Below are 18,932 nucleotides of genomic sequence, written 5' to 3' on the forward strand. Positions count from 1 at the left end.
CTGCTTCACTGTTCTGTCACAGGCTCTTTCTATTTTCAACACACCTAGCCCAAAAGTCACAAAGGGCCACGTGTACAGCTTAGCGATTTTGCAAGTTTGTTAGGTGTACTTCTTGAGACAAGTATAGAAGAATGGATCAAGGCAAGAAGCTAAATTGAGGAGGAAGCAGTCTCAGAGCCTGATTTCTCTTGCCAAATAACGAAAAGTAAGTTTGTGGCCTGTTTTTATTAGACCTGCTCACGGTCTGCCAGTTTGGTAGCTGCTAGCTACAGGCAGGAAAATGACTGTCAGGGAAAAAAAATAGATATTGGCCTGATGCGATATCCAAACTTAGGTGTGTTGTAAGTGGTGAAAGTTAGGCCAAGAATGTCTCATTGCTTTGTGTCTTACTGAGAGCTGCTGGATGTGTTAGTTGGATTGGCAGTTGATTTCCCCATGCTTATGATCTTGGGGTATTTCAATCTGCCTTCCATTGGCAAGACATCCGAGTCAGTTCAGGACTTCATGGCTTCCATGACAGCTATGGACCTAACTCAGTTAATTCAAGACCCCACCCATAATGGGGGACATACGCTCAACCTGATTTTTGTCTCTGGGCAGTGGATAAATGATCTAGATTCAGGGGATATTTCTATCCAACCCTTGTCATGGCCGGATCATTTCCTCATCAGGCTTGACTTCCATACTGCTATCCCTCACTGCAGGGAGGCGGAACCAACTAGATGGTTCCGCTCCAGGTGCCTGATGGACCCTGAAAGGTTCCTCATGGAGCTTGGGACTTTTCCTGAATCCCTTGCTCACAACTCGACCGCAGCCCTAGTGGAAGCCTGGGATAGGGCGGCCACTGGGGCTTTTGATCATGTTGTGCCTTTGCGGCCTCTGACCTGGTGTCGATCCCGGGTAGCTTCCTGGTTTACCGAGGAGCTCTGGGAGATGAAACACTGGAAAAGACGCCTAGAGATTGGTTGGAGGGCCAGCCAGTCCGAATCTGATCGAACACTAGTAAGAATTCATATTAAATCCTATTTAGTGGCGATAAAAGCGGCAAAACAGCAACATTTTTCCACTCTTATCACGTCCGCAGATAACTGCCCAGCCTCCCTGTGTAGGGTGACCCGCTCCTTACTTAACCAAGGAGCTGGGAAAGACCACTTGCAGGGTAGGGCTGAAGAATTTGTTCAGTATCTGCAGGATAAAATTGCTCAGATCCAGACAGGCTTGGACTCTGACTGGGTAGATTCAGGTGAGTTGATGGGGATGAATCTTGTGGAGACCATCTGGGATGAGTTTGATCCTGTGACCCCCGAGGGCATGGACAGGATTATGGGGAGACTCAGTGCTGCCACTTGTGTGCTGGACCCGTGTCCCTCTTGGTTAGTCTCGGCTTCCCGGAAGGTGACACGAGGCTAGCTCCAGGCGATTACCAATGCTTCGTTGAGAGAAGGGTTCTTTCCCACCGCCTTGAAGGAGGCAGTGATGAGGCCCCTCCTTAAGAAGCCTTCCCTGGACCCAGTTTCTTTAGCTAACTATCGTCCAGTCTCCAACCTTCGCTTTGTAGCTAAGGTTGTCAAGAGTGCGGTAGCACGTCAGCTTCCCCAGTCCCTGGATGAAGCTGTCTACCTGGATCCGTTTCAGTCGGGTTGCAGGCCCGGATACAGCACGGAGACGGCATTGGTCATGTTGGTCGGTGATCTCTGGAGGGCCCGGGACAGGGGCTGCTCCTCTGTCCTGGTCCTATTCGACCTCTCAGTGGCTTTCGATACCATCGACCATGGTATCCTACTGTGACAACTCAGGAATTGGGAGTGGGGGGCACTGTTTTATGGTGGTTCTCCTCCTACCTGTTGGCTCGGTTGCAGTTTGTGTTGACTGGAGGGCAGGGATTGACCCCGAGGCTTGTCACTTGTGGGGTGCCCCAGAGGTCGGTTCTCTCACCCCTCCTGTTCAACATATATATGAAACCACTGGGTGAGATCATCGTGGTTTTGGGGTACAGTATCATCAATATGCTGATGATACCCAACTTTTCATCTCTACCCCAAACCACCCAAACGATGCCCGCAACGTGATGTCCTGATGCCTGGAGGCTGTGCGGATCAGGATTGGGAGGAACAGGCTCAAGCTCAATCCCTCCATGACTGAGTGGCTGTGGTTTCCGTCATCCCGATTTGTGCATCTTGTTCCATCTTTGATGATAGGGGGAGAAATTTTAGTCCCCTCAGAGAGTGCCCGCAATCTGGGCATCCTCCTGGATATGCGACTTAGTTTAGAAGAACACCTGACGGCTGTGACCAGGGGGGCTTTTTACCAGGTTTGCCTGGTACGTCAGTTGCGCCCCTTCCTGGATCGGGATGCTCTGTGCATAGTCACTCATGCCCTCGTCCTTTCTCGCCTGGACTACTGTATCGCTCTCTACATGGGGCTGCCCTTGAAGAGCACCCGGAGGCTTCAACTGGTCTGGAATGCGGCTGCGCGGGTTATCATGGGGGCACCTAGGTGCTACCATGTTACACCCCTTTTAGGTGGCCTACACTGGTTGCTGGTTGTCTTCCAGGTGCGATTCAAGGTACTAATTATGATCTTTAAAGCACTCCATGGCTTAGGCCCAGGGTACCTGTGAGACCACCTACTGCCACCAGTAGCCTCCCACCGTCCAGTGCGATCCCACAGAGTTGGCCTCCTCAGGGTGTCGTTGGCCAGACAGTGTTGGCTAGCGACCCCCAAGGGGAGACCCTTCTCTGTGGGAGTGCCTTCCTTCTGGGATTAGCTGCCCTGGAGCTATATATAATCCCCAACCTCCGGTCCTTCCAACGCGTCCTAAAAAGTTGGCTTTTCCAAAAAGCCAGCCTGGCCTGAGCAAAACAAAATAAATTATTGATCATTGTTAATTTTATTTTTTTAAAAAAATGTTATTGTCAATTCTAATTGGGTTTGTTTGGGATATTCTATTTAATTTTTTTAAAACTTTTGTATTATGTGTTTCTTTTAATGTTGTACGCCGCCCTGAATCCTTGGGAGAAGGCCGGCATATAAATCTAATAAACCTAAACCTAAACCTTTTTGATTTCTGTAGGTTCTGAAGAGAGGCAATTGGCCAAATACAGGTGCAATTTCTATAGACCCAGTCTTGTGACAAACTCCTGTTTTCCAATAGGGGCTATTTTCATGATATTATAGAGCAGGGGTGTCAAATTCAATTTCATTGAGGGCTGCATCAGGGTTGTCTTTGATCTTTGGGGGGGGGGTAGGCATGGCCAGGGTGGGCATGGCCAGCATAACATCACTCATGTAGGGGGCGCCTGTGATGACCTGGGCATTCTGCTAGCGAAAATGGAGCTTGGGCGACTACCTATAAAAAAATAAGCAAGTTTCTGAAATTTTTCACATTGAAACTCATGGATGATTAGTAGGACTGTAGATGCTAAGAATGAATGTTATCTTAAGAATGCTATAATAAGATGACCTCCAGAAGACTTTACAGGATCGTTTAAATAAATCATGTAAATTAATAGAAAAGTTAGCATTTTTATTTCCTATCAATGGTTGATGGATTAATAGATTAATAGATTTCCATATTGGTGACATTTTTCACTTTTCATTAAATATAGATGGGAAAGATTCTAATTACTTGTACACCTCTCATGTAATGAAGCAGTGGGGAAGAATGTATCATATATTTTAGATATATTTTTCAGCATTCAACCAGCTAGGCATTTTATATTTAATGTAAATGTAAAATGATTTATTTGTCATCTGTTATTGTTTTGTACACCTGTTTTCTATTTTTATTGTCAGCATTTAAGGTTTGTTTGCTTGTTTTTTCTCCCCCCCCCCCCAATTTTGTATTTTAATTTTAGAGATAAAGAAAAAAATATTTTTAAAAAAAATATTGCCAGTTTAAGAAATCTCCAGATGGAAGGGAAAAACAGATAAAAGTTCCAATCTCATTCTAGTTTCCAGATAAATAATTATTAGAGGGAAAAAGGAGTGAGGAAAAAAATGGATGTCCCAATATCATCAGTTAAAAAATCTCAGCTTGATCCATTCCAACTTAGGTCATGCAAGTGTCTATATTGCAGTTAATATTAGAGACATTTATAAAGGCAGGAGAATCAGGCAATCTACTTACACTATAAAACCAAATGAAATTAGTTACAGGGCAATCTGAGTCCTTCTTTTTCCTGCAGGAACACATAGGGAAATTAACGTTCCATTTTATACATTGCAATGGCCATAGCAACACATTAAAGCCACTGACCAAAATAGCAATGTAAAAGAGTGCACAACAAAACAGAACAAAACATAATAATTTTTACTGCCTTGATTTAGAAATAGCACTTGCTAAACTGGGCATGAGATTTGCCATATATTCAATGTAAAAGTGATACTTGGGATACGGAAATAAAACCAATCTGGTTTAAAAAAGAGCAAGCTTCAGAGTATGCATCAGCAATAGGGAAACTTCCCAGTGAAGAATTCTGGAGAACTTACAAAAATTCATATTCTTTTACTGCCATATTTGTAAAAGTATTGCCAACCTTTTGCTGTTACATTTTTGTCCTGCAGTAATATCTTTGAAATATCTAGTCACAGTAAGTCTAAATATTTCACATCATAGCTCTTATGAGGATGTACAGACAATATTCCAGTCCCCAGAAGATACATTTGCCACGAAAAAGTGGTAAGGCGTTATGATAATAAATGGTTATAATAGTATTAAGGCTTTTAGAATTATGGAAGACAGATGACTGAAAAACCAAATCTCATGCAAATAGAACTTATGATATCTTTTCCTACCTTTCAGACATATTTTAATTTTTTAAAAAATAGATTTTCATCAATATTTGATAGAGCCTTAGAGGCTGGAAATAGTGGATTGAAAAATGCAAATTTTACAATAGTCCAATATTTATTTTTAATATGATTCCTTGTTCATAGAAATATGTTGTATAAAAATATAAAATGGACTCAAATAAATATTGTACATTATGATTTGTGGGTTGAAAATATTAAATATCACCATGACATGAAAAACCACATTTATGACAGAGCAAGAGTGAATAAAGAAATATCCCTGCTAAATTGCATTAGTAAGCAATATTTTGATCTAAGTTAACTTGGGGGTGACATTTAATGATTACATTTTATAAAATCTCAAAAATAATTGTTATTTCTATAGTTGATTCTGTGTTTGAATCTAAATAGTGATAATATAAAATCTACAAAGATATAAGCAATATTCTAAGGATAATTGTGATTTACGGGTATTTTTCAGACTATAAGACGCACCTAGTTTTTCAAACTATAAGACACACCTAGTTTCTGGGGAGGAAAACAAGAAAAAAAATCTCCCTTGCCACCTAGCAATTTGCCTCCTTATAGCAAACAGCCTGGTCAGCTTCAGCACAGCCTTATATAGCATGAGCAACTGATTGGTAGTTGGATCGGCCTCATGGAATACAGCCTATCAGCTGTTCCATGCTGTGGGGATCACCACCACCGCCCATCACCACCCATCACCGCCGTCATGACCCATCACCACCCCACTTCATTTTTGGCCTCCACACATCCCATTTTTGGCCCATTCCAGGTGGCAGGGATTACCTATCCCCGCTGTCTGGAATGGGCCAAAAATGGGGCACGCGAAGGCTGAAAATGGGACACGAGGAGGCTGAAAATGGGGCCTGCAGAAGCGGTGATAGGTGGTGGCAGCTCTTGGCAGTGATAGCAGCAATGGGCGGTCGTGATTCCCACAGCCTGGAACAGCTGATAGGCAGTATTCCGGGAGACTGATCCAACCGCCAATCAGCTGCTTGTGCTTGGATCATGAGTGTCCTCTAATAGAATAAATTATTGCATTTATGATCCCCTTACACTTACTTGGGTCACATAGGCTGATATGCATAATACTTATTTATTAGCCAATGGTTTCATCCATCACATTATTACAATGTAAAATTGTGTTGCCAGAACTTGGTTGTCCTTTAAGTCCATTTTTTTTCTTGGAGATCATCCATGAACTTTTTTAAAAACAGAAGTAAGGGTACAATATAATTGAATTTGACTGTCTTGGCAGTTAAAGAACGGCTAACAAGATCAAATGCCAACTCAACTCAAACAATAGGTTGGCATATTTATAGCAGTAATAGCAGTAGACTTATATACCGCTTCATAGGCCTTTCAGGCCTCTCTAAGCGGTTTACAGAGAGTCAGCATATTGCCCCCAACAATCTGGGTCCTCATTTTACCCACCTCGGAAGGATGGAAGGCTGAGTCAACCCTGAGCCGGTGAGATTTGAACCGCTGACCTGCTGATCTAGCAGTAGCCTGCAGTGCTGCATTTAACCACTGCGCCACCTTGGCTCTATATTATATTTCTATATTTCTTATATTTCTATAAGTGACGTCATAATACTGGTAATAAAAGATTAGTTGGTTGAAATCAATCTAGAATTAGTCTAGAATCTACTTCATCTTCATAATATAATAGAAATAATAACTAAATCTATGACATTTGTTAATAAGACCACTGGAGACTATTTATTAATAGAATAAACGTGTTGTAGGCCTGTCAAGGCTATTTCACATGATGAAGTGCAATTCATGAACAATTGCAGCTGATATTGAGGAACTGTGTTTGACAGATTGCTTTTGTGTGTCTTACCATGAAACCATTATTTTGTTGTAATTTGTGTTTTCAATTGCTGTTAATTGCCCAGAGTCATGATGATGAGATGGCCAAATAAATTGAAGCAAATAGTTGGGCTTTGATGATAACCAGCTTTAAACATGTGTAAACAAGATTGAACAGCTCAGTATGATTTGAAAAACAACGGAAAGTAGGAATTTATCTCTTTTCTTTCCAACCACCAACCAGTATACTATTAAACTACAACTGAGCAGTAGAATTATAATTGAGTAGATGTTGTTTCAGAGGTGAGCAATCTCCAGATACACTTACTATAGCAGCAGCAGCAGGAGTAGTATCGTTCTAGTCACAACTATTTATCGCAGCAGTTTTCTTTTTCTCTTTTTCTGCAGCACAGAATGAATCCAGAATGTCTCTTCATGCTCCTTTAAATGCTGACTGCTTTACTCCAGCACTTCAACCTCCTCTCAGTCATCTCATCTAGCCTAAGCCAATAGCAACAGGGACAAAAACAATATCCTACTGGTATAGCGGCCCAGGCATGATTTGTTTTAAGAATCTTACATCAGAAGCCAGAAATCACAGTACCTGGAATAGTAAAAAGCATTTCTGAGGTTAGCACTCTTTAGAAAGTATGTTTTGTTCCTATGGTGGAACAAAAACAATGTGTTCTGCTTTACTTTGAAATAAAACTCTAAAAAAGTGTGTTTTTCATTTTGAACTCAGAAATTAAAATGTTTGTTCTGAATTAAAAACATTTTGCACACTCTAAGTAGTGATAGCTTATTTCTGAATAAAGAATTTTATCAGTTCTGCTTCTTCTTCATTCAACTTCAAGCTCTTATCATAACTGTGATAAATTCTTCCAAAATAGTAATAAAAAGAAATAGAATTCTTGCTCAGGACTACTTCATAGGTTCAAGTGCTGCTTTCACTTTTGAATGTGTAAGTTCTGTAATGGTGTCAATTATGTTCAAGTGACAATTGTTTAATTTTTCCCCAGTCCAAGAACATTTTGCTACTCTTCAACCCTATAGTTGGGAGAATTTATAAAATGGCTGATCACTGACAGAGTGACTGTTCCAATGAGCAGATTACCTGGTTTGACTTTAAGATTTTTTCATTGACTGAGAACTTTCATTGTAGAAGAAATAGTCATTGACAATAATAATTCTGAGAAAGGACTAAGACCATATTCTATTCTAGCAAATATAATTTACATCAAATTGTTTATTCAGTCTGTTTATTTAGTTAGAGAAAAACTCAAGGATGTTGAACAGAGGAAGGAACCACTACTGTAACTCGTAAATCTACTTTTTATTGTATTTATTTACATTTCATATTTGTTAAACACCCTTTCTTCCTCAAATTTATATATTTACTTGCTTATTCCCAAAATCATTATACTGCCACAATTTTAAATACTCTCAGCAGTGTAACAGTTTATTAAAATCACTAAACCTCTACAGTATCCAATAAGTAAAGCATCCATTGTAGATATTAACAGTGGATGTTCTAGAATAAAAACAGGATCCATTCACCCAGCTGAACTTGCATACACATTAAAGATGCAGGGTTTTCACCAACTGCTTCCCTTCCCTCAGGGACATCTCTAATGGTTCTGTAAATACTTCAGCAATGAGTCACACAGAGTTTTTATAAGTCCAAGCCACAACTTTATGTACCTATAACAGTAATCAATGCAGGATCCACATCATAAGTTTAATGTATCTGTGCTATCAAGTTCTAGTTAATAAGTAGGCAACTGCATTTTGTACCATCCAGTTTCCGAGTCAATCCTATGCAAAGTGGATGGCAGTTGTTCATTGAGATAATAATGAAAATGTATTGTTGAGAAAATTGTTGAGCTACTCTACTACATCAAAGATTCTGTTAAGTACTTCTCAATGAAAGACCCCATCTCTCTCCAGAAGGACTTCCCAAGTCACTGAGTACTGCTCTGGAAGAAATCCAGAGCAAACAGTGTTGATAAACAAGCAACAACCCTATTTTCATTTGGATTCACTATATAACAGGCAGGGCCAATGCTATGATGTACCTTTTAGTATCATTAACATATTGGAAATACTGAATCCTGAAATTATGGATAACCTCACCAGTAGTTTTGGTAGGTATTGAAAAGGGTACTGAATCTTGTGATGTTCAACAAATAATGGTCATGGGGTAGATATCTCCTTCCTGACTATTGTCAACTATCTAAATTTATCTTCCAGGTTGACAAATGGTAGAAATCATACCTTGGTTGCATACTCAGGCATGAATTTTAACTGAAAAGCATATAGGTAATCTGCTTTCTCTAGACCACTCTATAATTGGTCCCCCCACCTCCCTGTCAACAATCTTCACACAAAAGGGAGGACTTGAATACAAGGCAAAACTCTTTGAGAAGAGAGCATACCATAAGTTCATTCAAGACCACAGGCAACTCAACCTTTTAATGTGGAACATAGACCATTTCTTGATCCAGCCAGTTACCATATCACCCATCCCTATGGAAGTATTAGAACAAATATGTGCCATGACCAAAGGGGGCAGGCATCATGCTACAACCACCCTAATTATTGAATTGATCTACAAGGAAGACATTTACCAGTGAACACCATGAACTCCACCAAGTGACAAACCTTTGGTAAGTCTAAGCAACTTTGGCAGCAAAATGTTTGCAAATAGTCATGAGTGCTAGATAGCTTTACTATCCACCCCTGCAAAGTTGCCCAACTTAAAAAATGGGGAGTTGGTCATCTTGAAAAATGCAACTGACTTCTAACACACTAATGCAGAATGGGAGAAGAAATGTAGCTGCTGCTCTCTTACTACTATGGATTAAGTTTGAAATTGAATTTATAATCATGATTGTTAAAACCAATAATAGACAAGGCAGAAAATAATAGTATCACAGAATACCTAGTTAAAGTTTTGGTTAATGTGTGTTAATTTTCAGGGACAGTCTGTATTAGAGAAAATCTAAACATTCCCTGTATTTAGACTTTTCCCCTCAATTCTTTTACTGTCTATGGATTCTTGCAATTGGAATTCTTCTCCATGACTTAGATTAGTTAAACTTTAATTCCCTCATGTACTTCAGTGGTATTATTTTCTTACTACAGCAAATTTCTTTTAGATTCTTTTAAGTCCTCTGGACAGCAGTGCAGGATTATCATTTGCTTGCCTAGCTTAGCTAATACACATGAAAAATAATATCTACCACATTTTTATGGAACTTTGTAAAAGTAATTGTCAAATAATGATAATTCTTTTATTAAATAAAAATGACTGTTGAGCTAGATAGTTCATAATTTAAATGTGATACAATTTGTTAGAATATCTGCTATCCAATACAAGTTGATTTAAACTGTTAATATATTTATTGAAAAAGTCTTTCTTATTTAAAGATGTAGCCATTGGCTGTTTATTATTATTATTTATTATTTATCATTTTTATTTTAGAATACCAGGCTATTTATCTCAACCTGAGAATTATAGTTATCCCTTCAAAGTTTATTTAATTGTAGGTATTGAAATGAATGAATAAATGAATGAATGAATGATTATTTCATTCCAGACTTTCTGAGTAGTTTTTTTTTTCTATAAAAAGACAGATCACTAACACTATTGCATTCCTTTAAAAAAAAATCAATGTTCATATTCAGGAAGCTTTAATACAAAGATTGGGAAATGTTAAAATGAATTCACCCAATTCAATGGGCATGATACTGGAAGCATGTATTTTTCTCTTTACAGATCATTAATCACTTATTTGTACAAAGGTATGCTAGAAAACCTTTAGGATACCCGAGCTTCCTGAGCATCAGCTTCTTCCTTTTGACAAATTCCAGTGTGCTTTCTGCATTGGATAGGTACCAAGATTAATGGGTACTATTTTGAACATGGCCATGAAAGACAAATGAAATTGTATGGAAAAGTCAGTACTGTTTCTCTGATATACTATAGGGATGAACAACCTTTCTTAGCCAGCAATTTGTCTTTGTGCTGTATTTGAAGGTCATAAAGGGCATCGCTGGTGACACAGTCCCCCTGTAAAGACTTCAAGCATCTATTTTATTATCTACCTAAACTCACCTAAAATGAAAAAAAGAGAAAAAAAGAGGAGAAGGTGGGTTTCATTAGGGGTGCAAATTATGCTTTAAAATTCTACAAGGTTAAAATACCACTTTTTGATTTTAACTCCCCAACCATTATCAAAGATATATTGTGTGACCAGTTGTTGTTGACAATATGAACTTAATTATGCTTATTCAGTTTCAATGCAAAAAAAAAAAATCCCAGGTACTTACTATGATAAATTATACCCACTTTTCCACTTTCATTGCACACCACTAGTAGACAAAATCAGATGCCTGTACTATTATACTATTATATAAAATATAGCTAAGTTATATTGCTTTGATACAATTGTAAATTGAATTTGAAAGGGATACAACAAAGTTTGAGTATTAGATTTTTGCAGATTTCAATGCAAACTGACCCATCCCTAATCTCTGGCCAGATAGTGAATCCTAAAAAAACTGTTTACACTGGACAATGTTGTGGTGTTAAAAGATAATAGAACTGAGATGTTCACAAGGATTTTGTGCAGAGATTGCATTCAGCACGTTCTGACCAGTTCTGGAGAACCAGTAGTGGAAATTTTGAGAAGTTTGGAGAACCGTCCGGTAAATACCACCTCTGACTGACCATGCCCCCATCTATTCTCTGCCTCTCGAGTCCCAACTGCTCAGGAGGGAATGGAGATTTTGCAAAAATTTCCCTGGAGTGGGGAGGGAATGGAGATTTTATAGTATCCTTCCCCTGCCATGCCCACCAAGTCACACCCACAAAACCATGCCACCGGTAGTAAAAATTTTGAATCCCACCATTGATTTTGTTCTATTTCTATTTTTTAGACAGATGATTTATAGCAATGTAGTCAAGCAAATTCTTAAAATAGGTACTAATTATAGCCTCTGGGGTTTGGTTTTTTTTTGGAGGGGAGGGTATATTTTAAAGTGAGGAGTTGAAGAATAAGAGCAATAGCTAAGATAGACTGGCAGATATACCTTGAAAACACAGGGAAAATTAATCACAGTTTGCCCACTCACAGTGCTTTGAGAGAGTGAATGCTGACTAGGAGCAGAAAAGGTAGTTTCCCTAAAATATACAAGCTTACTAACTAATAACCAACCAGAAAAGCTATTAAAAGAATGAAGCTAAACGTGAAAGATTAGTGAACAATTCTTTTACAGGATACAGTAGCAATTAAACCACATGAGAGAATGTAACATTTTTTAATATGCGCACCTACATTAAATTAAATATGCCTATGCATTTGTCCACATGTCTGTGTATGTGTGGTGTACATCTGTGTATATATAGAGTAAATAATAGACATAATTGAGGGAAAATAGCAGGTTCAGAATTGGGCAGTGAAAGAGAGCGTGATTCACAGGATAGCTATATCATGAATCATCCATTAATCCAGAGCACTGCTTGCATCTTGCCTTAGCATTTCACGATTGTCTTAGAGCTTTGTATGTTGCATGTTTTGGTGTTGAAAGAAATGTACATTGAATAACAGTGATTCATAGTTTTTCCATTACAAAAACAGAGATAGCAAAAACCTTGTAACTATACAAATAACCTGTCAGAGGCAAAATACATTTTTATATAAGTTAGCTGCCTAATAATCTGAACCTTATGATTCAGATTCAGGGACAGATGCTGAAGCTCATCTTTTTTTTTCCTGGCAAATATCTTTCTCATTAATGTAAGTTATGGTCAGTAAACAGAAGGTGTTACATATACATGATGTATGGACCAAATTTCATGCAGCATTACATATACTTATGGGAAAAGAACCTGCTCTTAGGTATCTTCAATAGAAATGCATATGTCTCTTGAGGCAGATGAATTAATGCTAGTGAAAAGTGGACCTTTGTATTAAATGCTAATTTCAAATATGATAACATTCTCTAATTAGAATGACTTGTACTCAGGCAATGGGTTCAGGCAGTAACATATATTGTGGGTGAGCAAATCTACTTCTAATCTGGCCCCTTGCTCTGTGGAATATCCTCCCCACAGAGATTATAATGGACCCAACCTTGTTGGCCTTTCATAAACCTTTAAAAACTTGGCTGTGTTCCCGAGCCTGGCATGCTAAAATGTTAAGGGCTCTATTTCTTGGTTTTACTATTAACTGGCCAAGTATCTTGGCTACTGTTTATATTTATTTGGGAGACTTTTATTGTTTTTAAAACAATATTGTTTTTATGTTTTTGGAATTGCAATCAAGGTAATTGATTGAGATGGGTGTCTATAGAAATTGAATGAATGAATGAACGAACGAACAAATGAATAAAGGAAGTAGGTGTAAAATGTCTGACTTGCTTGATATATTGTCCAGCATCTTTGCTAATCCATATAAAAACAGTGATTGTTAAAAATGGATTGGCCAACAAAAATGATAAATAAACATATTGATTTTAGCATATATGCAGAGGACCTATTCCCAAATTCTATACAGGAGAGCTAGGGGCTGAGAGATAATGCTCTTCTGTAGCAATGAAAGATACATTCATTCATCACCTAGGCAAAGTCATTGGGATATGTACACCAATATGTTTATATTTGTAGAAAACAGAGATGTATTCTCTCTGCTCAAAGGATTTTCAATCCTTAATCTAGCATAAGAGTAATGAAGGAAAACATGTTTTTCAATAATTTTTTTCTAAATAAGTGTATATAGGAAATCTTAGCAATGGGTTGGGGTCTATTTCTCTAATCACATATTTAAAACGACTTCAAATTGAGCAAAAAGGGATTTGCATTGGCATCCAGGGATACAAACTTAGAATTAGAAGAAATCAGATTTGAACTTCTTTATAGCACTTAATGTTCAGCCTGGTGGGGAAAAAAAATTATTCCCTATAATAGCCAGGTTCATGCACAGGACTTCTGTTAACCCTGCTTTCTGTTTCATATTGACTGCAACTGTTTGTTTTTCAACTTGTTTATGTCATATGGCAACTACTGTTTATCTTATTAATAGAAAGCCTCCTCTGTATCTGTAGAGAGAAATCTGTGCTGTAGTTTATATCCGGTATGATCCAGATGATACTGATTTGGTAAGGCATGCACTCAGCCATGAGTCCTTCATTCAAAATCTGCAATTGCTTATATGATACTGTATTCCCAAACATAATGCTTCTCATGAAAATGGAAACTAGCATTACATGAATATCACGATAGATTTAATTTTGGGAGATACCACATACAGTTAAAAACTGGGACAGGTTGTTTTTATATTCCTGTAGCAAGATGAAGCCTAATACTTTAAACAGGGTCTGATAAACTGTGGAATGCATCTACTTTCCAATATGAACATGCCTTTAAAAAACAAATGCACCAGAAATCATGTACGGAATTTGGTAGCAATTCACCAGGAAACAGTAGCATAATTTCCCATTATTTCTGTCATAAAAACTTCTTTTAAAATTAACATCCTGAGATGGCTAAATTGATTTCTTCGATGAGAGAAAAGACAATATCTGCATTTATGGCACACTGGAAATCCCTTATGGAGCCCTTCTGTTTTGAGTAAAACAGAAAAAAATGAACATGATTTTGATGAGTACACAGAATAGATTATAGAATGGAGACAGTTATGTTGTAACAATAGAGTAAGAGACAAATTTATAATTGCAGTTATAACTGCTATGAAGATGAAAGTATCCATCTTCTCTGAAGGACTGCCAACTCTTAATCTTTCCTCCTACAATACATGTCTGTGTTGCTCAAGAGGACAGTACCAACAAATACAAATTAGCATCACTCCTTATATAAGGGGACACTCCAAAAACGCTTTCATGGTAATCAAACTTCCTCACATTTCTGACTCTTTTAATCAGTGCTGAGTTGTATTAAATTACAAACATTTGTTCAGTTATCCTAATTTTCCCTGTGATATAATGAAAAGTTTGTTTGTTAATGTCTGCTTAGTATTAATGCATAACATGAATTAATGCATAACTAGATTTTTGGGCTGCACTTAGACACTTGGTGAATAAGAATGGATTTTAACAAGATTCTTACGGACAAAATTCAGCACAAACTGAAAAGTAAACCCAATTGAATTTTCTCATTGTTTTTAAATGCTAATATTCTATGCTAATTCAGCACATGATGTGTGTATATGTGTAACTCAGCCTAAAAAGTGTAGCTGCCAAAGGGCTGAATTGGTCAAAAGAATAGGCCCTAAGTATAAACATAATGCTATGCTGTAACTTCCATTGGCTGCTTTCCAGAGGGACTTACATCTAACTACACAGTGGATCACAGGCATTCATTCTGAGTAGTTTTGCAGTGTTGTAGCATTATGTTATCTTTAGGCAAAACTGAATTTGTAACACAATCACACCCAAGTGTCAAGTACCCTTTCCTGTTAATCAAAACATTATGCATCCAGTTTTAAAACAAATTATCTATTGCACATGAAGACTATTATTTCTAAGCAATTTCAAAATATACAATGAATCTTAGTAAGTAGTTTTTACCCCCTCTCATGAAACTTTTTAAAGAAGGGATGAGAAATATCAAATATTAAAAGCTGATAGGACTTGAATGAACAAAAAGCAATATCTGAAATTGATTGTTGTTAATAAACCAGCCTTCATAGTTCAAATGCTAATATAAGGCAAAATCTTGAGTAATTGTAATGAAATATCTATGAACAACTGTAAATAAGAATTCCCAGCATATTCTTTCAGCAGGTAAGAGAGGTTTCTTTAAATAACATATTGCCTTCTAAAATTTCTGATATTAATTTCAAACCTTTCAACCTAAGCGGAGTTTATTTGTATGTGAGTGAAATAGAGTATAACACTGCATTTATTAAATCTCAAAAATGGATTATTTATCTTTCTACCAAGTGGAAATATTAAGCATTTTCTGGTATCTGCTCTGCAAGCTAAGTTCCCTACTGTGCCTTCAAATCCACAGTGAATAAACGATATTTGGAGCTGCTTATCAGAAGGAGACATTTAGAAAGACAATGGGTCTGTCCTACTAGACAGAGGCTTCTGATGCTTTTAGATAGGCCTGTGGTGAACTGCAAAATGGGCCCTAAAATCAGTCTGACATGGTCGCTTAACAAGCAGTGGCATTAGGTCTTGGCTCACAGAATTTCTACTGTCACCCACAGGGCTGATGATGGCAACCATCATAATTAGAATGCATGAATAAAAAACACCAGGTGAAGATTTTGCCTTCGAAGAAAGAAAAAGCAGAAGGATGGAATTACCATGCCCTTTTGAGTACTAAGCTGATGCATGCAGCTGGATCAGTGACCAACAGCGACTGGATGGATTAGGCTATGGGGTTGCTTGCTGCAGTCTTACACTTCTCACAACCAGTGGCTGTCAAAGTATATACTGTGAACTGCTTCAAAGGAAGTGATAAAGCAAGCTGCAGGGGGAAAAAGACAGAAAATAAACACCATTAAACATGGAAAATAAGATTTCAGGCTCTTCCTTAGATTTAGGAATCATCTTCTGCAAGTTGACTCTATTCTATTAATTTGATCGTTCCAAATTAGCACCTAGAAAAGACCAAAACTGCAATGCCTACTGAAGTAGAAAATCTCTATAATCTTTACTGATATGACCTTGAAGGGGATTTGTTGAACTTTTCTAAGGCTGGTTCCCCCTCCCCCCAATCCTTTGTAGCCTCTTGATTTTAAAATCTGCCTAACAAAAGATCTGCCAGGAAAGCTGTTATTACAAAGATGCTTCTCAATAGGAAGAAGTGGGCTAATTGCAAGCTCTTTGGTGAAATAAAGGAAGGTTTTGCAAACAAGTGCAAAATTGACAAAATGCTCTACAATGCTCTTAGCAGAAAACAATGGGGAAGAAATACGTGAAATGGCAAAGATGTCTAATATAAACAGATGCTATAAAACTGGAAAAAGCTATAAAAGATTTCAAATAATTCATAAACAGTAATTGCTCTTCTGACCTTGATGTGCCTACAAAAAGTCCATTAGCTACCAAATCTTGACATATAATTACATACTGAAAAATATTTTCCTATTTATTTTGACAGGTCCTACAATAATCCCACATTCACGTTCGTATAGATAATTTTTCCATTTATAGTTTTTTTTTTTTTTTTTTAGTGAAAGGTCTCAAATGAAACCATAATATAAAATTTTAAAACTCTAAACACTCCTCTTTAATTTTCCTTTTAAACATACCCATACAATTGTTATGTTAGATCAGGAGTGGCTATTGTTCATTTAGAAATTCAAACTACTTCTGACAGAAGATTCAGAGCAAAGTTAGCAGTCACAGGATAAGAGAAGTCTTGTTTTAGAGAAATAAGTAGCTAAGGAAAGCAAAGTAAGAATAAGTGGAGAAAAATAGTTCCTCATATACAGCACAGTTGATACATTACTCCACCTACAAAAATCACTGTGTGGAAAAGTTTATTGTATTTATTTATTTAGTTTGCATAGCTGCCCTTCACAAATAAGTGAGTCTGTGTGGTAAGCAATCATAAAATCAGTTTAAACATATTAAAAAATAAATACATACAATAGCCAAGAAATATTATAATCTGTAAATGTTAACATAATTAGAAAATGTGGTCCTTCGTACAGTTGGGATTCCATGCCTGGGTCCATAATCATGTTTTCAAGACCTTCCAAAAGGCCAACAGGGTCAGGGGATCATTATCTCAGGAGGGAGGATTCCGTTGGGCAGGTGCTTGGGCAAATAAGGCTTGTCTCTCAATCTCTGCAAGTTAATATTTCTTGCCTAATGGAACTAGAGCAACTGATGATATTTCGTCTCAAACCATTGATGACCTCTTACAGCAGTCTCATCTAGATGTTGAATAAAAATGCAGAAAGGACTAAGCCCTATGGCATCTCACAAAGCAGGGACTGTGGACTGAACCTCTCCCTGCCATCAACAACTAGGACTGGCCCCAGAGGAAGCAGGATGACCAGTATAACACTGCCACCCACTCCCAACTCTCAAGGCTGGTCTAAAGGATATCATAGTGGATGGTATTGAAGGCTATGAAAGGTCAAGAAGAGCAAGGATGGATTCATTACCCCATCCAACTCCTGTCAGAGATAATTCAAGAGCAAGGTCAATGCCACGTCAGTCCCATATCCTGACGTAAATCCTGATCGAATGGGATCCAGATAAACTACTTCATCAGAGCTTTTTGAAAATGCTTATGATCACTTTCTTGAAATTTTCACTAAAAAGGAGAAAGTTGGGCACTGGACAAGAACTATCTAGGTTAGTTGGATTGAGATTGGCCCCTGAAGGAGTAGATGCACCACTACCTCTTTAATTGCTGGTGTGACTCTTCCTTTCAAAAAATAATTAAGTACTGCCCATACCCAATCACACATTGTCTCCCGACTAGTATGGAAAGGTACAGATCTCACACAGAAGTGGCTTAACTAATAGCTACAAGAACCTTGTCCTCAAATTCAGTGAGATAAAACTCCTTTAAGATTGTTTGCCCTGTAATCTTCACTGGCCTTGCACCAAGGCTTGAGTCCAAGATAAAACAAATACAAGTGACATTATCTACCAGATGCTCAGCATATTCTCACAGTGAGCCTGAAGATGAACCACATAACTACTTCTTCCAAGGAGGGTCCAAGTCACCTGAAACAGGGCAATTGAGAGCCTATCTGCAGATGTGATAAGGGCAGGTAAATAATTACATTTCACCACCCTTATCTTTATGAGAGAATCTTATTGTGGCTCTAGTCCATGTCCAATAATCTTTACTCTTTGATGTTCATCAGTGGTGCTCTAGGTCTCTTGGCCCTCTTCAACTCCCTTTGTTCTTTTGTATACCATGGAGAGTTCTGGGAACCATGGGCATGGAGAGGCTGCTTAGAGATGACTAAGTCCAAAGCAATAGTCACTCTCCCATTCCAGAGGGCCACCTAGACCTTAGCTGGATCATGTATCAAACTTTCTGGAACAACCCCAATCTGCCCTCCCCAATTAGGTCCATCACCATCTGTGGTGGAACAATCTAATAGACACAGGTTTCCTGTGGAGGGGAGTGGTATCAGAGAACTGTAGACTCATCAAAGAGTAATTCAACCATGACAGGGCAGAAACCAATAACTTTCACAAATTCAGAACATTTTTCCACTGCTCTGACAAGAAAATTGGTTCAGGCAGATGGCCACTATTATGTGTTGGACCATGGATGACTTGAGAGAGGTCCA

General features: G+C 38.0%; 1 protein-coding gene across 9 annotated transcripts in view; it reads right to left on the reverse strand.

Annotated features, from left to right (window-relative positions):
* Positions 1-18,932, reverse strand: part of TENM3 (teneurin transmembrane protein 3) — an 836,795-nt gene that overhangs the window by 630,614 nt on the left and 187,249 nt on the right. The gene's annotated exons all lie outside the window — the stretch shown is intronic.

The sequence above is a fragment of the Thamnophis sirtalis genome, unplaced genomic scaffold (assembly GCF_051295495.1).
Source record: "Thamnophis sirtalis isolate CommonGarterSnake01/CBP01778 unplaced genomic scaffold, rThaSir2_p1.2 scaffold_10, whole genome shotgun sequence".
Classification (NCBI taxonomy): domain Eukaryota; kingdom Metazoa; phylum Chordata; class Lepidosauria; order Squamata; family Natricidae; genus Thamnophis; species Thamnophis sirtalis.